This window comes from Chiloscyllium plagiosum, unplaced genomic scaffold, assembly GCF_037043375.1.
Source record: "Chiloscyllium plagiosum isolate Xiang-an unplaced genomic scaffold, Cpla_swu_hap1 HiC_scaffold_27, whole genome shotgun sequence".
NCBI classification, from domain to species: domain Eukaryota; kingdom Metazoa; phylum Chordata; class Chondrichthyes; order Orectolobiformes; family Hemiscylliidae; genus Chiloscyllium; species Chiloscyllium plagiosum.
In genome coordinates, this window is record NW_028270165.1 from 2,811,346 (window position 1) to 2,827,636 (window position 16,291).

General features: G+C 45.6%; 1 long non-coding RNA gene across 1 annotated transcript; it reads right to left on the bottom strand.

Moving 5' to 3' along the window:
- Nucleotides 1–4: 4 nt before the first annotated feature.
- LOC148142858 (uncharacterized) lies at nucleotides 5–15,369 on the bottom strand. The gene is made up of 2 exons (XR_015751043.1): nucleotides 15,237–15,369; nucleotides 5–612 (listed from the first exon to the last, which is right to left on the bottom strand). It is a non-coding gene; the product is annotated as an uncharacterized LOC148142858 (long non-coding RNA).
- Between the last annotated feature and the right edge of the window lie 922 nt (nucleotides 15,370–16,291).

Below are 16,291 nucleotides of genomic sequence, written 5' to 3' on the forward strand. Positions count from 1 at the left end.
ATCATTAAAGCATCTTCAATTTTATTAAAAAGCTGCAGGCACCTTTCTGAACCTGCATTGAAATATGCGCAGTTAGGCCACAGTTGAGTACAGGCTGTAATGGGTGAATTCCTAGTCTTGTGATATAGGTTCCAACTATGTAGAACAAGAGTCACAGAGTCAGCAACGGACCGCTTATGCTCTTCGGTGTCAGCAAAAATCTGCGCATACTCCTAGATTTCTGCACAAACGGTTTGCCACCTTCTTTTGATGGACCAATAGAGAGCCCTGGAGAATCGGAAAGAGACTGGACCTCCTGCCATTCAGAGCTCCCCATTCTCTGAATGCGGAAGTTGGACAATGAGCTTTGAAAGCTGCTAATCTCTCCCTGAATGATGGTTGAGCTTCACCCCAGACTGCAACTTCATTCCTCTGTCCAACATCTGTGAGTACAGCACTCTCTTTTCCGTTTCTTGTTTTGCATTCTGGGCTTCAATTGTTGACTTACAGCAAGTGAAAGGAAAGGGAGTGAATCCAGGGAGGGGACGGACTACGGAAACGTTGGTCCAGGTCGTTCTCAGTCGGCAAACACATGGCAATTGCATTACCACAAATGTGATAATATAGCCTTTACTGTGGAATAAAAAGCAGAAAGGAGTTGCATTGTTAAAAGTGACACATTGGGATGTGAAGGAAGTGAGGACTGCAGATGCTAGAGATTAAGAGTCAAAGTGTGGCGCTGGAAAAGCACAGCAGGTCAGACAGTATCCGAGGACCAGGAGAGTCAACATTTCAGACATGAGCCCTTCATCAGGAATGATGTGTGATGTACAAAAGGCCTTCTACAGGCCGCCTCCTTGCGAAACGTTTCAGAGAACACCTCTGGGACGCCCGGACCAACCAACCCAACCACCCTGTGCCTCAACACTTTAACTCCCCCTCCCACTCCACCAAGGACATGCAGGTCCTTGGACTCCTCCATCGCCAGACAATAGCAACACGACAGCTGGAGGAAGAGTGCCTCATCTTCTGTCTAGGAACCCTCCAACCTAAAGGGATCAATTCAGATTTCTCCAGTTTCCTCATTTCCCCTCCCCCCACCTTGTCTCAGTCCCAACCCTCGAACTCAGCACCACCTTCCGAACCTGCAATCTTCTTCCTGACCTCTCCGCCCCCACTCCAGTCTATCACCCTTACCTTAACCTCCTTCCACCTATCGCATTTCCAATGCCCCTCCCCCAAGTCCCTCCTCCCTACCTTTTATCTTGGCACACTCTCCTCATTCCTGAAGAAGGGCTCATGCCCGAAACGGCGATTCTCCTGCTCTTTGGATGCTGCCTGACCTGCTGTGCTTTTCCAGCAACACATTTTCAGCTCAGCGTCCTTCTACACTCGTCAATGCCAATTGTCAGACAGGTGAAACAAGCAATCAGCAAGGCAAGTGGTATATTAGCAAGAGGAGTTGAGTTCAGAAGTGGGGATGTCTTCCTGCAGTTGTGAAGGGTCATTGAATATATTCAAGGCTGAATTCATCTGATTTTTGAACAAAGTGGATGGTGATGGGGGAAAGTTAAAAAAAAGTTTTAAGACCAGTACAGAATAGTTCCAAAGTAATACAGAACAGAAACAGACCCTTCAGTCCAACTAGTCCATGCTGACTATATTCACAAACTAAACTAGTCCCATCTAGTTTGACCTATATCCCTGCAAACCTTTCCTATTAATGTACTTATCCAAATGTCTTAAATGTTGACAGTTCCTGCATCCACCATTTCCTCAGAACATTGAAAGAGAGTGATTCCACATGTAAACCAAAAGAAAAAGGTGCTCTTCATGTCTTTTTTTTTTAATCTTTCTCCTCTCACCTTAAAAATGTACTCCCTAATCTTGAAACCCCCACCCGAAGGAAACAGCATCTGCCATGCACATCAATATCCCTTCTTGACTTTATAAACTAAGGTCACCTCTCAACCTCTTGTGCTGCAGTGAAAAATGTCCCAGCATATCCACCCCGATGTAGGTATATTCATATCCAGTTATGATCTGTTCAATGCTGGTGCAGGCCCGAAAGACCAAATGGCCTACTCCTGCTCCCAATTCTCACCCTCATGAGTCTAAGGACAGCAAAAGACCATAAAACATTGGAGCACAAAATTAGGCTATTCAGCCCATCAGGTATCTTCATACCATTCAATCGTGGCTGAGAGGTTTCTCAATCCCATTCTCCCGCTTTCTCCCTGTAACTCTCGATCCCCTTGATACTCGACAGCCTATCTATCTCAGTCTTAAATATCCTCAGTGACCTGGCCTGCTCAGCCTTCTGTGGCAATGAATTCAATAGATTCGCCACTCTCTGGTTGAAAGGTTCCTCCTTATCTCTGTTCTAAAAGGTCTTCCCTTTACTCGAAGGCTGGGGCCTCGGTCTCTAGTCTCTTCTGTCAGTGGAAACATCTTCCCAACGTTCACTCTGCCCTGGCCGTTCTGTGTTCGGTATGTTTCAATTAGATCTCCCCTGTGTGGGGGCCTGTGTTATGAACTAAACCAGACCATGCAAAACATTCTTCAGCAGGCAGCCCCACACCATAACTTTGCAATTTGTTTCAGTAAGTGTACAGTAAAAATTACCTGGAGTAAGTTAGCTTGGTTGATTACTAGATTTTAAAACAGACAATAATTATTCACAAAATTACACAATTAAACACAAAGATCAGTATAAAGAACCCCTACAGAACTCAGCCTATCCAACTAGACTTAATTATGCTGTTCGAATATATACAACAGTCCGAATAAGCAAACTCAATTTGAAAACCAGTATAAATAGAACACATGCCTACAGATTGAAGTTGAGAGGCAGAAAAGAGAGAGAAAGTTTCCACACAGCTCCCTGTTGAATTTCCAACCAGTTTGAAAGCTGACTACGCCCCCTTTTCTTTTTAATACAGGTCACTTCTAAAATATGACCATGTTGGCCTGAAATCTCATCAGTTTACATATAAACAAAAGGCCTCTTAAAATCCTTTTCATCTCAGTACCAAACCAGACTGATCGGAGATTGACCCAGTTTATTACCCCTCTGGGAAAAAAGTCAAAGACAGTCTCCTTGAGCCAAGGAACATCTTTTAGGAAAAAAAGGTACTAGCTTTGTGACACCTGTTAATCAGCAAGAACCAGACACTTCAGGAGGAGGTACAGCAGGGATTAGGTTCAACAAAGTGAGAATGGAGGGAGTGAGAGAGGATATGGGGCCTCTGGACGGTAGGATAAAATGGCTGAAGGAGCTGCTCAAGATAGCTTCTGCTTTGCTACGTGATGAGCTGCTGCTTGTGTCTGTAGCTGTATAAACAACTAACTACTAAAACCACTAGAATGCAGAAGTAGACCAATGAGAAAGTACTAACCACACTCTGCAAGCTGCAAGTCCTTTGTATCTCAAGATAAAGATGACCTAACCTTTATGACTTAACTTGTTTACCAATTATCATAAGAGTCATAGAGATGTACAGCATGGAAACAGACCCTTTGGTCCAACCCGTCCAGATATCCCAACACAATCGAGTCCCACCTACCAGCACCCAGCCCATATCCCTCCAAACCCCTCCTATTCATCCAAATGCCTTTTCAAATGTTACAATTATATCAGCCTCCACCACTTCCTCTGGCAGTTCATTCCATACACGTACCACCCTCTGCGTGAAAAGGTTGCCCCTTAGGTCTCTTTTATATCTTTCCCCTCTCACCCTAAACCTATGCCCTCTAGTTTTAGACTCCCTGACCCCAGGGAAAAGATTTTGTCTATTAATTCTATCCATGCCCCTCATGATTTTGTAAACTTCTTTAAGGTCACCCCTCAACCTCCGATGCTCCAGGGAAAACAGCCCCAGCCTGTTCAGCCTTTCCCTAAAGCTCAAATCCTCCAGCTCTGGCAACATCCTTGTAAATCTTCTCTGGATCCTTTCAAGTTTCACAACATCTTCCCGATAGGAAGGAGACCAGAACTGCATGCAATATTCCAACAGTGACCTAACCAATGTCCTATACAGCTGCAATATGACCTTGGAGTGTGGAACCTGAAACAGCCCGGAAAGAGGAATTCACGGCATGAAGTTGCTATACACTCACTCACTTGTATGCGGCTGAAGCTTTGGCCATAGAGAAACCTGAGGAATCCTGCCCCATGGAGAAACCATGGAAGTGTGGCAACTGCGGGAAAGGCTGTTCCTCTGCACAGAGTGCAGGAAGGCCTTCAGCAAGTTATTTGTTCTGTTGAGGCACCAGTGGGTCCACACTAGGGAGAGGCCTTCAGCTGCCCAGAGTACAGAAAGGGCTTTACCCATGCCTGTGCCCTGCCGACCCACAGCAATATGGTTGACTCAAGACTGCCCCATCCGGGCAAATGAGTGGGGAGAAACTGACTCGGATGCAGTGTATGGGATAAAATTGCTGGGTGAGGCAATACCTCCTCCGGGTTACGGTTGTACCAAGGATGCAATTACAAAGGGACAACTCGGTGGCGACCAATAGTAAAGAAAGTGGAGTGGGGAGTGTGTGAGCTTTGACCTTGAGCTGTTTAAAAAACAGCTATCTTTTCTGTGCCTTTTTGTTGAGGAGATCTGAAGCTGTAACAAAGTTGGGTTGCAGTAAAGGTTACCTGAACTTATCGCCGGGCTCAGACTCTCATTGAAAGCTTTGAATTCCAAGGAGTTTTGTTTTAAAGCTGATCCTTTCTTTCAGCCTCCTGCACTGAATTTCCAATGTCATGTATCAGCAGGAGTAGTGAATGAGTACCTAGTTTTGTTTGAAATTGTAAGTTTTTCAGGAGTGCAGAGTGCTTCGCTTCATCAGCATTGTAATGTTTCCTGGCAACACCAGGAGGTGTGGGCTGTGTTCACTAGAAATGTTGTGGAGGTGCCGGTATTGGACTGGGGTGGGTAAAGTTAAAAATCACAACACCAGGTTACAGTCCAACAGGTTTATTTGGAAGCACTAGCTTTTGGAGCGCTGCTCCTTCATCGGGGAGCTGTAGTGCACGATCATAAGACAGAGATTTTATAGCAAAAGATCAGAGTGTCATGCAACTGATAGGATATATTGAACAACCCTAGGTTGCTATTCAGTCTTTCCTCTTTTAGAACGGGTTGCAGGTTTCAGTTCAGTAATATGTAAATCCCAGAACACAGAGTCACAGAGATGTACAGCGTGGAAACAGACCCTTCGGTCCAACTTGTCCATGCCGACCAGATATCCTAACCCAATCTAGTCCCACTTGCCAGCACCTGGCCCATATCCCAACAAACCCTTCCTATTCATATACCCATCCAAATGCCGCAATTATACCAGCCTCCATCACATCCTCTGGCAGCTCATTCCATACACGTACCATTCTCTGCGTGAAAAAGTTGCCCTTAGGTCTCTTTTATATCTTTCCCCTCTCACCCTAAACCTATGCCCTCTAGTTTTGGACTCCCCGACCCCAGGGAAAAGACTTAGTCTATTTACCCTATCCATGCCCCTCAACTTTGTAAACCTCTATAAGGTCACCTCTCAACCTCCAACTCTCCAGGGAAAACAGCCCCAGCCTGTTCAGCCTCAAATCCTCCAACTTTGGCAACATGCTTGTAAATCTTTTCTGAACCCTTTCAAGTTTCACAACATCTTCCCGATAGGAAGGAGACCAGAATTGCACGCAATATTCCAACAATGCCCTACCAATGTCCTGTACAGCCGCAACAGGACCTCCCAACTCCTGTACTCAATACTCTGACCAATAAAAGAAAGCATACCAAATGCCCTCTTCACTATCCTATCTACCTGCGACTCCACTTTCAAGGAGCTATGAACCTGCACTCCGAGGTCTCTTTGTTCAGCAACGCTCCCTAGGACCTTACTATTAAGTGTTTCGATCAGAGTGGCGCTGGAAAAGCACAGCAGGTCAGGTAGCATCCAAGGAACAGGAAAATCAACGTTTCAGGCAAAAGCCCTTCATCAGGAATACAGCTTTATTCCTGACGAAGGGCTTTTGTCTGAAACATCGATTTTCCTGTTCCTCGGATGCAGCCTGACTTACTGTGCTTTTCCAGCACCACTCTGATCGAAACTCTGGTTTCCAGCATCTGCAGTCCTCACTTTTGCCTAGTTGATCCTTACCATGAAGTGTATAATCCTGCTAAAATTTGTTTTCCCAAAATGCAGCACCTCACATTTATTTTAATTAAACTCCATCTGCCACTTCTCAGTCCATTGGCCCATTTGGTCAAGATTCTGTTGTAATCTGAGGTAACCCTCTTCTCTGTCCACTACACTTCCAATTTTGGTGTCATCTGCAAACTTACTAACTGTTCCTCTTATGCTTACATCCAAAATCATTTATGTAAATGACAAAAAGTAGGAGGACCCAGCACTGATCCTTGTGACACTCCACTGGTCACAGGCCTCCAGTCTGAAAAACAATCCTCCACCACCACCCTCCGTCTTCTACCTTTGGAGCCAGTTCTGTATCCAAATGGCTAGTTCTCCCTGTATTCCGTGAGATCTAACCTTGCTAATCAGTCTCCCATGGGCAACCTTGTCGAACGCCTTACTGAAGTCCATATACATCACATCTATCACTATGCCCTCATCAATCCTCTTTGTTACTTCCTCAAAAAACTCAATCTGACTATCCCTAATCAGTCATTGCCTTTCCAAATACATGTACATCCTGTCCCTCAGGATTCCCTCCAACAACTTGCCCACCATTGATGTCAGGCTCACTGGTCTATAGTTCCCTGGCTTGTCCTTACCACCCTTCTTAAACAGTGGCAACACGTTAGCCAATCTCCAGTCTTCTGGCACCTCACCTGTTGACGATCAACGGTACAAATATTTCAGCAAGAGGCCCAGCAATCACTTCTCTAGCTTCCCACAGAGTTCTAGGGTACACCTGATCAGGTCCTGGGAATTTATCCACTTTTAGGTGGTTTCAAGACATGCAGCATTTTCTCCTCTGTAATATGGACATTTTGCAAGATGTCACCATCTATTTCCCTACAATCTATATCTTCCATATCCTTTTCCACAGTAAATACTGATGCAAAATACTAACTTAGTATCTCCCCCATTTTCTGCCGCTCCACACAAAGACCGCCATGCTGATCTTTGCGGGGCCCTATTCTCTCCCTAGTTACCCTTTTGTCTATATCTCATGTCCACTTTTTGCCCTCCTGATTTCCCTCTTTTTTACTTCCTTTATTCTCTAAGGATTCACTATACATAACATATGCTTCCTTTTTCTTAACCAAACCCTCAATTTCTTTCGTCATCCAGCATTCCTTATACCTACCAGCCTTTCCTTTCACCCTAACAGGAATATCCTCTCTCTGGATTCTCATTATCTCATTTCTGAAGGCTTCCCATTTTCCAGCCGTCCCTTTACCTGCGAACATCTGTCCCCAGTCAGTTTTGAAAAGTTCTTGCCTAATGCCGTTACAATTGACTTTTCTCCAATTTACAATCTGGTCAATTCTTTTCCATCATTATTTTAAATCTAATAGAATTATGGTCGCTGGCTCCAAAGTGCTCCCCCACTGACACCCCAGTCACCTGCCCTGCCTTATTTCCCAAGAGTAAGTCAAGGTTTGCACCTTCTCTAGTAGGTACATCCGCATACAGAATCAGAAAATTGTCTTGTACACACTTGACAAATTCCTCTCCATCTAAAAACTTAACACTATGGCAATCCCAGTCTATGTTTGGAAAGTTAAAATCCCCTATCATTACCACCCTATTTTTCTTACAGATAACTAAGATCTGCTTACAAGTTTGTTTCTCAATTTCCCTCTGACTATTAGGGGGTCTATAATACAATCCCAATAACGTTATCATCCCTTTCTTATTTCTCAGTTCCACCCAAATAACTTCCCTAGATGTATTTCCGGTAATATCCTCCCTCAGCACAGCTGTAATGTTATCTCTTGCTAAAACAAGGGTGGGCAGGACTTGTACAGTTAATGGTAGGGCCCTGTTGTAAAACAGAGAGACATGGGGGAGTAGGAGTTCAGGTACATAGTTCTTTGAAAGTTGCATCACTGGTAGATAGGGTGGTTAAGAAGGCATTTAGCACAAATGCCTTCATTGTTCACGCTGTTGAGTTTCTGAGTTGAGACATCATGTAGAGATTGTACAGAATGTTGGTGAGGCCATTTTAGAGTACTGAGTACAGTTCTGGTGACCCTGTAATAGGAAGAACTCTATTAGAGAGGGTTTGGTAAAGATTTACCAGAACGTTACCAGGACTGGAGGGTTTGAGTTATAAGGAGAGGGTGGAGCACAGGAGGTTGAGGGGTGACCTCATTGAGATTTATAAAATCTGAGGAGTGGAGGTCAGGATTTTTGCAAAGGGCTGTTCCTTAGCATCGGGATACTCAAAACGGTGGGGCATATTGTTTTAACGTGACAGGAGGGAGATTTAAAAGGAACCTGAAGGGCAACGCTTTGACAGAGTGTTGTTTGCATGTGGAATGAACTTGCTGAGGATGTGGTAGATGCAGGTACAGCTACAACATTTAAACGACATTTAGATTGGTACATGAAGAGAAAGGTTTAGAGGGATATGGGCCAAATACAGGCAAATGGAACTAGTTTAATTTGGGAATCCTGGTCGGTATGAAGGGGTTGGACCATGCTGTAAACCTCTATGAACCAGAAATGATCTTATTCAAACCAGTAGAATTCTGAAAGGGGCTTGACAGGATAGATGCAGATAAAAATTTTCCTTCGTTGGGGGCGTCATAGAATCCTGACAACGTGGAAGCAGGTCATTCGGCCCATCTATTCCATTCAAGCCCTTTATATTGCATCCCACCCATACCTACCCCCTTACTCCGTATTTCCCATGGCTAATCCATCCTAACTTGCACATCCCTGGCAATAGGACTCAGCTGGAGAGGTTCTCACACAATGTCGAAGGCATTGAAACCCATCATTCAGGGAACCCCTAGCTTTTGTCACGACACTACAGATTTCTTACAGAAACTCAGCACCCATGGACCAGTACTCTTAATGTCAGCATCACGGCAACAGCCTTATTACTCCATACCAACAAATGCCAATCTCTGACCACCGTCCTACAACTCATCCACTTTATCCTCGATCACAACATCTTCACCTTTGACAACCAGTTCTTCATCCAGACCATGGAACCAAATTTGCACCCCAATATGCCAACATTTTTATGCAGAGGTTCGAACAAGACGACTTCTCTACGCAGGACCTCCAACCAACACTATACACCAGGTACATTGACGACACTTTCTTCTTCTGGACACATGGAGAGGAGTCACAGAAAAAGCTATACAGTGATATCAACATGTTCCATCCCACCAAACTCATTTTGGACTATTCTCTACTATCTGTCTCATTCTTGGACACCTGCATCTCCATCAAGGATGGGCAGCAACTCAGCACCACACACAACCTCAAACCCACACATAACCTCACGATGCTACACTTCTCCAGCTTCCACTCAAAACAGCCATCCCCTTATGGACAAGCCCTACGCATACACAGGATCTGTTCAGATGAGGAGGAACATGACGGGCACTTAGAAGTATTCAGGGATGCTCAACTCATTGGCCGCTGGTTCCAACATGCCATGGTGAACCATGGGAAATGCAGGGTTATAGTTTCATAGTAATAGAAGCAAGAGTAGGCCATTTGGCTCACCCAGTCCACTCCGCCATTTATTAAGATCATGGCTGATTTATCCATCGTCTCAGCTCCTCCTCCCTGCATTGTACCAACTACCCTTAAGTCCCTGACCATGCAAAACCCATCCAACCGTGTCTTCAATATACTATATGAAGCTGCCTCTACTGCTTCCACAGGCAAAGAATTCCATAGATTCATGACTCTCTGGGAATAGTGGTTCCTCCTAATGTCTGTCCTAAATCTACTCCCCCTAATCTTGAGACCTGGTCTCATCCACCAGCAGAAATGTGTGGATAGGGTAGGGCTGCATTCCACAGTGCAATGAATTCCCATCTCCCACCAAAATCCCGGATGTACTCAGTTGCAGTCTCACAATTGAAAGATTTTACTGTAACTTCTTCTGCTCCCACTAAGGGCAAAAAAGTCCATTCTTCATAACCACATTTCTGCTTTCACCGAAGACGATTAGAATCATATAGCAAGGAAACAGATCCTTCCGTCCAACCCGTCCGTACCGACCAGATATCCTAATTAATCTCGTCTCATTTGCTAGCATTTGGGCCACATCCCTCTAAACCCTTTCTATTCATGTACTCAGCCAGATGCCTTTTAAAATGTTGTAATTGTACCAGCCTCCTCCACTTCCTCTGTTAGATTGTTCCATACATACACCACCCTCTGCATGAAAAAAATGCCTCTCAGGTCCCTTTCCTCACCCACCTTAAACCTATGCCCCTCCTGTTCTGGACTCCCCTACCCTGGGAACAAACCCTATTCACCCTATCCATGCCCCTTAGAAACCTCTAAGGTCACCTCAGCCTTGAATGCTCCAGGGAAAACATTGCTGGCCTACTCAGCATCTCCCTGTAGCTCAAACTCACCAACTCTGGCATCAGCCTTGTAATTCTTTTCAAAACCCTTTCAAAGTTTCACAACATCTTTCCTATAGTAGAGAGACCAGAACTGTATACAGTATTCCAGACCTCCTGTACTGCCTCAACATAACCTCCCAACTCCTATACTCAATCCACTGACCAATAAAGGAAAGCATACCAAACACTTTCTTCACTACCATCCCTACTTGTGACTCCACTTTCAAGGAAAGGAACCTACACTCCCTGTCTCTTGGTTCAGGAACACTCCCCAGGACCTGACCATTTAATGTATAAGTGTAGAAGTCCTGTCCCAATTTGCCTTTCCAAAATGCAACACCTCACATTTCTCTAAATTAAACTCCATCTACCATTCCTCGGCCCATTGGCCTATCCGATAAATTATAATTCGTAATGAATTCTCTTTCCTCTCTTATTCCTGAGAAGCAGAAAATCTCCATCCCACACACACTCCCTCCATTTTTACTTTGCTGAACCTCATCCTGAAGGGTCTGGATCATTCCGATGAACAGGTCCACACTCGGAGGATCTAATTGAAACATACAGAATACTGAACAGCCTGGCCAAAGTGGACATTGGGAAGGTGTTTCCACTGGTAGGAGAGACTAGGACTCGATGGCACAGCCTTCGAGTAAAGGGAAAACCTTTCAGAATAGAGGCAAGGAGAAACTTCATCAGCCAGAGAGCAGTGAATCTATGGAATTCATTGCCACAGAAGGCTGTGGAGGACAAGTCACTGAGAAAATTTAAGACGGAGACAGATCGGTTCTTGAGTATCAAGGGGATTGAGCGTTACAGGGAGAAAGTGGAAGAATGGGTTTGAGAAACTCATCAGCCATGATAAAATGATGGAGCAGAGCTGATGGGCAGAATAGCATTATTTCTGCTCCTATGTCTTGTGGTCTGTTGACGTCCTGGACACAGTGTCAGAATTGGGAGCAGGAGTAGGCCATTTGGTCTTTCGAGCTTGGACCAGCATTGAACAGATCATAACTGGATATGAATCTACTTCCATTTCGGTGGATAGGCGGAGATGTTTTCACTGGAAGTAAGTGAGGGCTGCAGATGCTGGAGATCAGAGTCCAGAGTGCGGTGCTAGAAAAGCACAGGTCAGGCAGCATCTGAAAAGCAGGAAAATCGACGGTTCAGGCATATGTCCTTCATCAGAGCTTATGCCCAAAACGTAGATTTTCCTGCTGCTCGGATGTTGCCTGACCTGCTGTATTTTTCCAGCACCACACTCGTTTTCACTGGACCACAGGAGATTGAGAAGTGACCTTATAGAGGTTTACAAAATCATGAAGGGGATAGATGAGATGAAAGGCAGGGGTCCTTTCCCTTGGGTGGGGGTTTCAAGATTAGAGAGCAATTTTGAAGGAGAGAGGACAAAGGTTTAAAAAGTCATGAGGGGCATGATTTTTTTTTAAACAGAGTGGTTTGTGTGGAATGAATGTCCAGAGGAAGTGGTGGATGCAGGTACAGTTACAATGTTTAAAAGGCATTTGAATAAGTACATGAATAGGAAAGGTTCTGAGGGATATGGGCCAATCTAGGTGAGACTAGTTTAGTTTCAGTACATAGTCAGCATGGAGTAGTTGGTCTGAAGGGTCTGTTTCTGTGTTATATGACTCTAACTGTTCTGTACTGATCTTAAAACCATTTTCTGCTTTCCCCCATAAACATCCACTTCTTTGTTGTTCAAAGATCAAGTGAACCTAGCCTTGAATACATTCAATGAGCCCCTAACTGCAGGAAGACATCCCCAATTCTGAACTCAGTTCCTCTTGCTAATGTACCACTTGCTTTGCTCATTGATTGCTGCACCTGTCTGACAACTGGCGATCGCTAGACGCTGAGCCCCCTTTGTACATCCATACATCATTCCTGATGAAGGGCTCATGCCCAAAACGTGGACTGTCCTACTCCTCGGATGCTGCCTAACCTGCTGTGCTTTTCCAGCACCACACTTTTCAACTCTGATCTCCAGTATCTGCAGACCTCACCTTCTCCACATCCCAATATATCACCATTTAAACAATGCACCTCCTTTCTGTTTTTTTTTCACAGCAAAGGCAATAACTTCAAATTGCGGTACTGTATTTGCCATGCGTTTGCCAAATGTGGTCTTCTCTACATCGGTGAGACCAAACGTAAACTTGGGGAATGGTCCACAGCTGAAGCCGTAGAGTCCGAATGGACCTCCCAGTCACCACCCATTTTAATTCCCTTTCCCTTTCTGACATAATCACCTTAGGCCTCCTGCATTTCCACAACGAACCAAACCGTAAATTAAAGGAACACCTCATCTTCCACCTGGGCAGCCAACAGCCCGGAGGCCTCAACACCGCGTTTTCCAATTTCAAATAACCTCCCTTTCCATCACCGACTCCCTTCCCAGTCCCTCCCATTCCACTCTTCCTTGCCACCAACCAGATTCCTTCCACCCACTCATCAACCAGGTTGTACCCTCTACCTCTCTCCACTTCACCACCCTGTCCCCAGCACACCCTTGTTCTGCACCTTCCCCTACACCCATCCTCAGTCTGGAACAAGGGTTACACCCGAAACGTCAACTTCTCCACTTCCTGAAGCTACCTGGCTTGCTGCATTCTTCCAGCCTCCTGCCGGTCTATTTTGCCAATTGAGACACAGACCTGGACCAACATTTCCCGAGTCTGCCCCCTCTCTGGATTTGTTCCCTCTCCTTTCAGTTGCTGCAAGTCAACAATTAAACCCCAGAATGAAAAATAAATAGAAAAAGGGGTGAGAAAAGAGTGTTGTATTCACAGATGTTAGACAGAGGAAGGAAGTTGCAGTCTGGACTGAAGCTCAATCTTCATTCTGAGAGAGTGGAGCAGCAGCAGCTTCAGCTTCAGAAGGTCATGGTCCAGCTTCTGCTTTCAGACAGCAGGGGAGCTCTGATTGGCAAGAGGACAAGTCACCTTCAGGTTCTCCAGTGCCCCTTATCGGTCCATCAAAAGAAGATCTTGCGCCTTTTCTGCCGACAGCAAGGAACATGCCCAATATTTTGGTGACACCACTGAACACGCGCCCTGCAATATGCTCTGTGGCGATACTAGTGTTACTGACAGATATTAAGTGTCCAAATACCAAGAGGAGAAAAAAAAGGATAGAGCCACAATTTTTTTTTTCCCCCACATGGCTTGACATTTTATTGTTTTGGCATTTTGTCTGGCTGCTCAATCTCTGTGTTTTCCCCAGTGTAGCGGTAAAGTTCAGAACTAGAGGGTATAGGTTTAGGTTGAGAGCGGAAAGATATAAAAGGTACCTCAGGGGCAACGTTTCCATGCAGAGTGTGGTACGTGTATGGAAGGAGCTGCCGGAGGAAGTTGTGGAGGCTGGTTCAATAACAACATTTAAAAGGTATCTGGATGGGTATATGAATAGGAAGAGTTTAGAGGGATATGAGCCAAGTGCTCGCAAATGGGACTAGATTAATTTAGGATATCTCGGAGAAAGTGAGGACTGCAGATACTGGAGATCAGAGTTGAGAGTGTTGGAAAAGCACAGCAGGTCAGGCAGCATCCAAGGAGCAGGAGAATTGACATTTTGGGCATAAGCCCTTCAACAGGAATCTTTTCTGAGGATGTAGAATCTGGGTTGCAGTTCTGGGAAAAGTGAGGCTCTGAGCTTGGGCAGGACTGACTGCAGGTAAAGTAGATGGCTGATAGTGTGCAGTGGAGGATCCAAAAAGAGAATCATTGGTGAAGGTTTTGGATTTGTAGTGGGTACTGGGTATCCTGTTCAGGTCCAAACTGGGTTAGTCTGAATGTGGTCCGGAGTCCACGTGGGATCAGATGGTTCCATAGCTAAGCAATGAGAAAGGAGATATGGCTGTGGTAGTCAAATTGCTTGAGGACATGGCTGAAGAAATTCTGGGCAGAGGAGAGGACTTGGGGGGGGGGGGGGGTACAGTGAGAGAGGGACTGTCAGATCTTTGTAGACAGAGGAGGAGAACTTCTTCCAGGTCGGCATCCATGGAAGAGACTTCGCAGTCATGTTGAAATCAACTAGGAGAAAGTGAGGACTGCAGATGCTGGAGATCAGAGGAGAGAGAGTGTAGTGCTGTAAAAGCACAGCAGGTCAGGCAGCACCCGAGGAGCAGGAGAATCAACGTTTCGGGCATAAGCATTTCATTATGATGAAGGGCTTATGCCCGAAACATCGATTCTCCTGCTCCTTGGATGCTGCCTGAGCTGCTGTGTTTATCCAGCACTATACTGTCCACACTAATTTTGGATATCTGGTCAGCATGGACAGGTTGGACCAAAGGGTCTGTACAACTCTATGAGAAGCATACTTTCACAAATTACAAACTACTGTATGTCCTTGTTAACAAGGCTCAGTGCACCACATGCTTTACTAACCATTCTCAACAGGATCCTACCCCTTCAATGACTGAGGAACATATACATGCTGGTGCATAATCTCCTTCACTAGTATTTACACACTACCCGCGGGAATTGCACAAGTAATAGCAAAGAGCAAACAGCACAAGGATTTTTAAAAAGGGAGGATATACAGCACAAGGATTAAAAAAGTGAGGGTAAAAATCACAAGCCCCAGTAAAAGCAGATGGAAAGTGAGTGTAAAATGTCACTATGACAGGACAGGCCCCACATTCCTTCCCCTCCGTCCCCCCCCCCCAACCTGCCTCACCTTTCACCTCCCGGGCCCAGTACCTTCCAGGTGGCCCCATAGTTGACACAGGGGCCGCCCCACGACCAGTAGAACTCCACCACCCAGGCGGCCGACGAGTTCCCAAGCAGGCCCTTAACCCCATCCGCCTCCAGAATGCTCACCGGCTCCTGCCTGCTGTACAGCCGGCCGGTGTGGCCGTGACCCAGCAGCTGCGCCAGGAAGGCGGCGGTGCCCAGTGACGGGTGTCTGCCCCGGGCCGCACGGCGCCATTTTCCTAACGGCCGCCCTCCCGCCGCTTCCCCGCTCGAGCGACTTCTCCCCCCAACCGCCTCCGCCCCCGCGTGACGTCTGCACGGGGGGATGGGCGGGGCCGGGGAGCCTCACCGTCACCAAGCAACAGCCACCTCGCGCTACAACTGCTCATTCACAAAAACAAACTCTCCTGTCTCGCTCTGCAGCTGCAGGGGGGACACTGCCACGTTTCCAGGAGCCCTGTCTACATTGGGAAAGCTCACGGCTCAATTTAAACAGATATTCCGACATCTAACGGAATGGCGTCATACTAAATGGGGAAATCTGCATTTTAAAGGGACATGGACATTTTAACAGGCTATTTCTGCAAATAAAGAGATTTAATGGACAAGAGCTCGTGGGTCCACAGTTAAAATGCTTTAAACAACCGTTTTTTTATTTCACTGCCTTCCCAGGATACAGAATTTCTCTCATCTGAAATTGTTTGCCCATAAAAAAATCCAGCAGGAATATGATTGTGGAGCTATCACTAAAAATGTCTAATTTGGGTCACCCAACGTTATTAATGGAAGAACATTATCTCTTCAAGGTTCGATTTGCCCATCAAAATTCCTTGAATTTAAGGTGTTCCATTGTTGTTTCAATTATGATCCATTAAAAAGCAATATCCAGTCTCATCTGAGTGCAGAACCAACTCAACTGACTGAACAACCGAAACAACTATTCTGTATGAACTTTAGATGTGACATCCTCTCCCCCTCTCTCTGTTGACCCAATGGGATTAACCAGGGCTGGAAGTACCACTCTCAGAATACGATTGC